Genomic DNA, 8168 nt, shown 5'->3' on the forward strand with positions numbered 1-8168 from the left:
TCAATTAAAAAATTAAATTTTTAATAAAATTGACAATCAAACCAAAAAACGTATTTGTTTTAAGCCTTATAATAGATAAATTAACTTTAGCATTAAAAACTAACTTTCGGTAGCGATTCAACGACTTGTACCATATGCACCCAAAGTTGTATCGGTTAAATGGGTACAAAAAACAGAAAACCGAGATCCGACCCTAGACCCGATAATCCTCCACAGGTCCGGTCCACAATCCACATATTTCGGCCAAATAGGTCTGGTCTGTCCAACCATTCACCCCTGCAACGACAAAGAATTACAATTCTTTTTCCAAATTTATTTAGGTATCGCTAAATTTATCTTGTAATATTTATGTTTTATTTGTGAGAAAATGATAAATATACTATTAATTTCTTTTAGATAAAAATAAAAAATAAAAGATTTCCATCGATAACTTGAGGTCTATAGGGTCACCGCAAAATGGGCTTGACCCAGCGAAATGTGGCTTTTCTATATACAAGTATTTTCTTTTTCTTTTTTTCTTTTTTTTTTTTACATTTTTATATCATATTTTTTGTGAAATATCTCGACCTAAGACTTTGTTATACTATGGGTGTAAATAAACTGCACGTTCAATGAACGTTCTTGCACCGTTCCGGAAGAATTTTTTTTATGTTCATTTATTTAATAAATGTACGAACATGAACACAAATTATGGTTCGTTTTGTGAAACGAAAGAACATGAACAATGTTCTCGTTCGTTTAGTTATGTTTATGAACGTTCGTTTATGTTATTCGTTTACGTTCGTTTATATTCGTTCATATAAGTTCATTTTATGTTTATCTTTTCTTAATTATGTTTGATTATTATATGTTCATATATGTTCAATTATGTTTGTTTATCTTTGTTCGTTTATGTTCATTTAGTATGTTCACGAACATAAACGAACGAACATGAACAATGTAATTTGTTAAACGAACAAACATGAACAAGAAAACCCGTTCGTTTATCCGTTCGTGTTCGTTTATTTGTTTGGCTAACTTAAACAAACGAACATGAACAAGCTCTCGTTCGTGTTCGTTCGGTTCGTTTACAACCCTTACATATACCAATATGAAATTTCCTTTTGCAGTAAAAATGATCTTTGGATTTTTTTACGACAAAATAACTTAAAAAATGTTTTCTAGACTCAAAAATCATGTTTTACGTAAAAAGAAAAACAATGAACAATCTATATCTATATCTATCTATATCTATATTTACATCATTATCATTATCTATATCATATCATATCATATCATACTATATTATAAAGGAATCATTTTTTCTTTCACCACATTCATTTGAAACTCCCATGTATTTTTCCTTTCACCACATTCATTTGAAACTCTCATGACTTTTAAATTTCTTTCTAATAATGATTATAAGTTGGTTAATAAGATTAAATAAATATCAAAGCTAAAGTGTAATCATATATAAACTAAATTTCAATATTAAAAGAATATCTTTACTTCTCCTTATAAAGTTATGTTTTTTTAACTTTTTTACATATTATACTTAATTTAATAGTTTTAATATATTGTTGTATGTAAACCATTATCATTTTAAAGCTACAACTTTTGAACAATTTGTATAAAATATTTAAATTATAAACTTAAATATAACATTACAGGACCAACTTAAGTATAAATTTTAGTTTAACTTAAACAACCCAAATAATATTTTGTAAATAGTTAAAAGTGATAAATTATAGTGTCTTTCTAATAATGATTATAATTTGTTAATAAGGTTAAATAAATATCAAACCTAAAATGTAATCATAAATAAACTAAATTTCATTATTAAAATAATATATTACTTCTACTTATAAAGTTTTCTCTTTAACTTTTAACATGTTATACTTAATTTCTTAGATTTAAAATGTTGTTATATGTAAACCATTATCAATTTAAAGCTACAACTTCGGAACAGTTTGGACAAAATATTTAAACTGTTAATTTAAATATAACATTATAGTGTCAACTTAAATATAAATTTGAGTTCCACTTAAAAAACCCAATGAATATTTTGTGAATAGTTAAAAGTAATAAATTGTAGTGTTAAATGCAAAAACTAAATTATAATATCAATTTAACTAGAATATTTCCTAAAGATATTTGTATAATCATTAAAAGTTTTCAAATAAGTAGCTTAAAAGAACTAATAATAACAATAGTTAAAAATAAATCTATATAAATGATTATATTGTTACCTTTAAAATCAAAAAATAATGTCTGATGTTATAAATAATTATAATGATAGAAATTAAAACGTTAAGAAAATAAATTTTAAAAAATTAATTAACAATAACAAAAACTATAAATAACATTAAGCCATATATTATATTTAATTTTATTCACGAGTAACTCGCGGATAAAAGTTATTCAAACAGTTGAGATTATACAGTTATAATAGATGTATATATTATCATATAACTCAAAATAATCAATATATTATATCAATTTAGTAAACGAATTATTATATCAAATTTAACAACAACGTTATTGTTATATTTAAAAAAACATATATTTGTAAAGGTTTCAACTATATAGGTGTATTTGTAAACATATATTATAAATGAAGCATTTTTCCTTTCACCACATCATACATCATACATACTTATAAAGCTAACATTTTTTCTTGACTCTCATGCATTTGAAACCCCATTTTTTAACTTCCTCAAACCACATTCATTTGAAACCCCCTTTTTTAACTAATGCAACTCAAAAATTTTCATAATTATGATTAAACACTCAAAAGTTTTATAACTTATATTATGTTTAATTAGCATTTAATGAAAAGTTTACTATAAAAAGGCCAATCTTTTGTAAGTTTGTTATACTAATTCGTTTTTATATTTTCTTCGTTTTTGGATTATTGTAATACAGTCGTTGTATATTGTGGTTTAATCGTTAATATACTGATCATATGTTATATAGGGTGATATCGAAAATATTTAATTAAATATTTTAAATATGTTTTTTTTGTTTTGTAATTGTACCGTTTCAAAAAGATAATTAATTAAAACTCATACATATGTTATACTTTCCATCTCTCTATCTCTCTCTCTCTCTCTATATATATATATATATATATATATATATATATATATATATATATATATATATATATATAATAGAGGTCAAAACACTTCAACCAAAATTCATTTAAAATCTAATATTTCAAATGCTTTTTAATAACGATTGTAAAAATTTCAACATGTGTTACTTAATTGATTGATTAATAAAAATATTAATGTTTTGAAACTCCTAACTCTTAAACTTATATTATTTAATTTGTTAGTTAACTAAAATATTTTCCCTACATAAAGATAACATTTTTATGTTTGGTTACTTATATTTGTTTATGTAATTAGAAAACAAGGTGTACATAGAATGCCTACTTCAATTTCACATAGGAATCGATACCACTAGAGATGTATGTTGTCTTTAACCGGTGGTAGAAGATCCACATACCCTTTTTAATTATTTATATTAATGCTTTGTAATATCTATTTTATATTCCTATTCACCTTAATTTTTTTAGGTACAAATTAAGGAAGATGATTCTCGGCGCACCAACATAAAGTCAAACGCACGCATTGCAAAATATGTAATTAAAATTAAATATCATATTTACTAATCGACTTATTTTCAAACTCTTGATGACATTTATGCATAATGATATATTTTGTATGACTTCATTCTTAATTTCTATGTTTAATATTTGAAAGTTCATATATGAAACCTTTGGATGTTTTGGTGTAATATAAATAGTGTAATACAAAGTTTATTAGTTCAATATTGTTTATTAATAGCTAATTCAACACAACTTATTTCTTATTTTATCCAAAAAATATTATCGGACATAAGAAAAATAGATTATAATAATGTTATACAAAAACTTATAATATATATTGGATTTTATAAAAGTAAAAGTAAAGTTTATAAGGTATGGACTATATTAGATAGTATCAAAATATAAGTTGATGAATTTTTATGCTATTTGATAATTCGTTTAATGCCCAAAACATGACTAAAAACGTAAATTTCAACATATTTCTATTTTTTCCCATAATTATTTTAAACACTTAAATGCATTCTTGTGCAATGCGCGAGGTTACGCCTAGTTCATTTGAAACTCCCATGCATATTTCCTTTCACCACATTCATTTGAAACTCCCATGACTTTTCAATTTCTTTCAAATAATAATTATAAGTTGGTTAATAAGGTTAAATAAATATCAAATCTAAAGTGTAATCATATATAAACTGAATTTCAATATTAAAATAATATCTTTACTTCTACTTATAAAGTTATGTTTATTAACTTTTAACATAATATACTTAATTTATTAGTTTTAATATATTGTTGGATGTAAAACATTATCATTTTAAAGATACAAATTTGAAACAATTTGTATAAAATATTTAAATTATTGACTTGAATATAACATTACATGGTCAACTTAAATATAAATTTTAGTTTAACTTAACCAAAGAATATTTTGTAAATAGTAAAAAATGATTAATTGTAGTTTCTTTCTAATAATGATTATAAGTTGGTTAATAAGGTTAAATAAATATCAAACCTAAAGTGTAATCATAAATATACTAAATTTCAATTTTAAAATAATATCTTTACTGCTACTTATAAAGTTATGTCTTGAATATAACATTACATGGTCAACTTAAATATAAATTTTAGTTTAACTTAACCAAAGAATATTTTGTAAATAGTAAAAAATGATTAATTGTAGTTTCTTTCTAATAAAGATTATAAGTTGGTTAATAAGGTTAAATAAATATCAAACCTAAAGTGTAATCATAAATATACTAAATTTCAATTTTAAAATAATATCTTTACTGCTACTTATAAAGTTATGTCTTTAACTTTTAACATATTATACTTAATTTAGTAGATTTAATATGTTGTTGTATGTAAACCATTATCAGTTTAAAGTTACAACTTTTGAATAGTTTGGACAAAATACTTAAATTGTTAATTTAAATAACATTACAATGTCAACGTAAATACAAATTTCAGTTCCACTTAAAAAAGCAAATAATATTTTGTAAATAGTTAAAAGTGATAAATTGTAGTGATAAATGCAAAAAGTAAATTGTAATATCAATTTAACTAAAATATTTCCTCAAGATATTTTTATAATCGTTAAAAGTTTTCAAATAAGTAGATTAAAATAACTTACAATAACAATAGTTAACTCTATATAAATGATTATATTGTTATCTTTAAAATAAAAAACAATGTTTGATGTTTTAAATAATTATAATGATAGAAATTAAAACATTAAGCAAATAAATTTTAAAAAATTAATTAACAATAAAAACAACTATAAATATCACTAAACCATATATTATATTTAATTTTATTCATGTGTAATTTGCGGATAGAATTCATTCAAACGATTGAGATTATGCAATAATAATAGATGTATATATTATCATATAATTCAAAATAATCAATATATTATATAAATTTAGTATATTAATTATTATATCAAATTTTACAACAAAATTATTGCTATATTTAATATATATATATATATATATATATATATATATATATATATATATATATATATATTTGTAAAGACTTCAACTATATAGATGTTTTCGCGCAACGCGCAGACATTCGCCTAGTATACTTATAAATGGGACATTTTCTCTTGCACCATAAGCATTTGAAACTTCAAAAACTTTTCATTTTCCACATAATTAATGACAATCATTCAAAAGTTTTGTAATTTATATTTACTTAATGATAATTTATGTAACAAATTGATTAAATCATGTTTATTTTTCAACTTATATATACTTAATGGTATTTTATGCTCATTGAACTCTAAAGGATTCATCATAATATCTTTAGCTATGTGTATGCATAATTTCATTTCGTTGCAGAGAATACCAGTAGATGTATTGTCGTTAAATTTTTTGATTCTTTTGTTACAAGGTTTGTTATTGATTTAATACATGTAGTCTTTTCATTCTTATTATTAATATTTTTCTCACTTTTGATGAAGTTTTTGTATTCTATTTTTGTGTTTTCTTGGGTTGTTTTTCACATCTCCAGTGAAACTAAAATCTAGAGTGATAATACATCTCAACCATATATTTTTGTACCTACAAGATTTTTTTTACTTTCAAATAATAATTAGGATTATAATTATTAATTCTTCCAATTGAGTAGAATGACAAAATTGCTCATTCTTAGAGCATTTTTTATTAAGCCCATATGCTTAATTTTTTTTCACCTGAATAAATACGTTATAGGGTTACAGATAACCATAGTTTTTTATTTGTGTTGTGCTGTGGGTGGTATTTTGGGGAACTTACTAAGATTTGTGCTTACGATTTGTGGTTTTCATTTTTCGGGTTTTCTTTAATTAAAGGAGGGGCACAGCTCGATAGCATCGCATAAATGGGGGACTTCTGTACATGTTAACTTTTAAATGATACTCTGATAAATGTTTTAAGATATTGTGGTTGTGATTTGAATAAATACTTAAAGTTTTTATCAGAAAATTTGGGTTGAATTATGGGGCATTATAGGTATTTATATAGCAGACTTGGAAGCAAATAAGTGTTCTGGAAAAAAGCACAACTCATGCTTGGGAAACACAACCCGTGTTTGGAGGCGGGTGGAGTCTATATGCAATTAAATGAAGTATATTGCCAAAAAGAGACGTTTTTAACAGCACGGACTGACCACCAAGCACGAGTCGTGCTTGATGGACGCAAATTTTAGGCTTCATAAAAAAAATCATAAATCTTGCGGTTAAGTCTCGTAAGTGGAGCACGGCTCGTGTTTGGTCCTTTTAGCGTTTTGGCTCCATATAAACTCCAGATATGTTCCAAATATGCTCTAATGAATTCCAAAATACCACTCCACTTCAAATTACCTACAATAGATACCAAAATCTGAGTTGTACAAGAATTCTGATGAAATACATGAGTTGAACATTATTTCAACTAATGTAGACACAAATGCATAAAATATGATGTAAAATACTAATAAAAACTATTATAAAGATGCATAAAATGGCATCTAACAATGTTCATTAGTTCTTATAGGTACAACATACAACCTGTCAATGGTAGTGCCATGTCGCCTCATGCTAATTATATACCACCTCTACCACCCAAAAAAAGACGTATGTCTAGGAGACTAGCCATCAAAAGAAAGAAATATGAAAGTTAAAGAGAGGATATGCCAGGGAAGCAAAATATGAGTAGGTAAGGGTTAGTTATCACAATTAGCATATGCAAGCAAAAGGGGAACAACAAAAAAACTTGTGACAACTCTTTTCCGAATGAAGGTTCGACAAGTAAAGTAGAAAAAAAGTAATATGCAAGAAAGAAAACTAAAGTCGATGGTGTATGTGATCAAGGGACTCAACCTCCAAGGGAGTATGTTGACCAATTGCATAGTACACAACAAATGAAGGCACAAAATGAGGCCAAAGGTCTTAGTGTTCATCATGTTGTGATTTTGGAAAAATTAATAAAATGTGAAGCATGTAAGTTTAGATGATATGTATGTAACGACCCAAAAATCATGTCCAAATTAAGTTACCCTTTGCCACTCTTACTAGTCCTTGTTAGTGTGTCGGTTAACCACACGCGCTCCACTAACGACTTGGTAAGGTACAAAGTGTAATTTAATGGACTAGCAACTATTTCACATTTTCCTAAAGTAACTAAGATTGGGAATTAATAAAGGTTTAGTTACTTTATAATTTCATTATACTTTTAATGAGGATTAAGGTCCTATCGTACCCGTTTGGCTAACGACCCTCCACCAATCAAGGAAACGGTGGGTGAGAGTGGATACCCATTAAGCTGCCATTTTATAGGAAACAACCTTATACCCCCCTTATAGACTGGCTTCGTGAATGAGGCCTACTAACGGTAAGACTGACTTATTCTTATACATATCTATATATTTAAACTTTTAATATAATAATAGTATAAGGGTTGAATTTTAAACTTTTTAAAACTCTAAGGTTCAATTTGAAATTAAAGTATTAGAGTGTAAGACTTTACAAATTCCAAAACTTGAGGGAAAGTATTGAAACTATTCAAGACTTTTCATTTCATAACTTATGAGTTTAATGGTCCATTAAAAT

This window comes from Lactuca virosa, chromosome 1, assembly GCF_052849685.1.
Source record: "Lactuca virosa cultivar CGN04683 chromosome 1, Lactuca_virosa_CGN04683_v6, whole genome shotgun sequence".
Taxonomy (NCBI): Eukaryota; Viridiplantae; Streptophyta; class Magnoliopsida; order Asterales; family Asteraceae; genus Lactuca; species Lactuca virosa.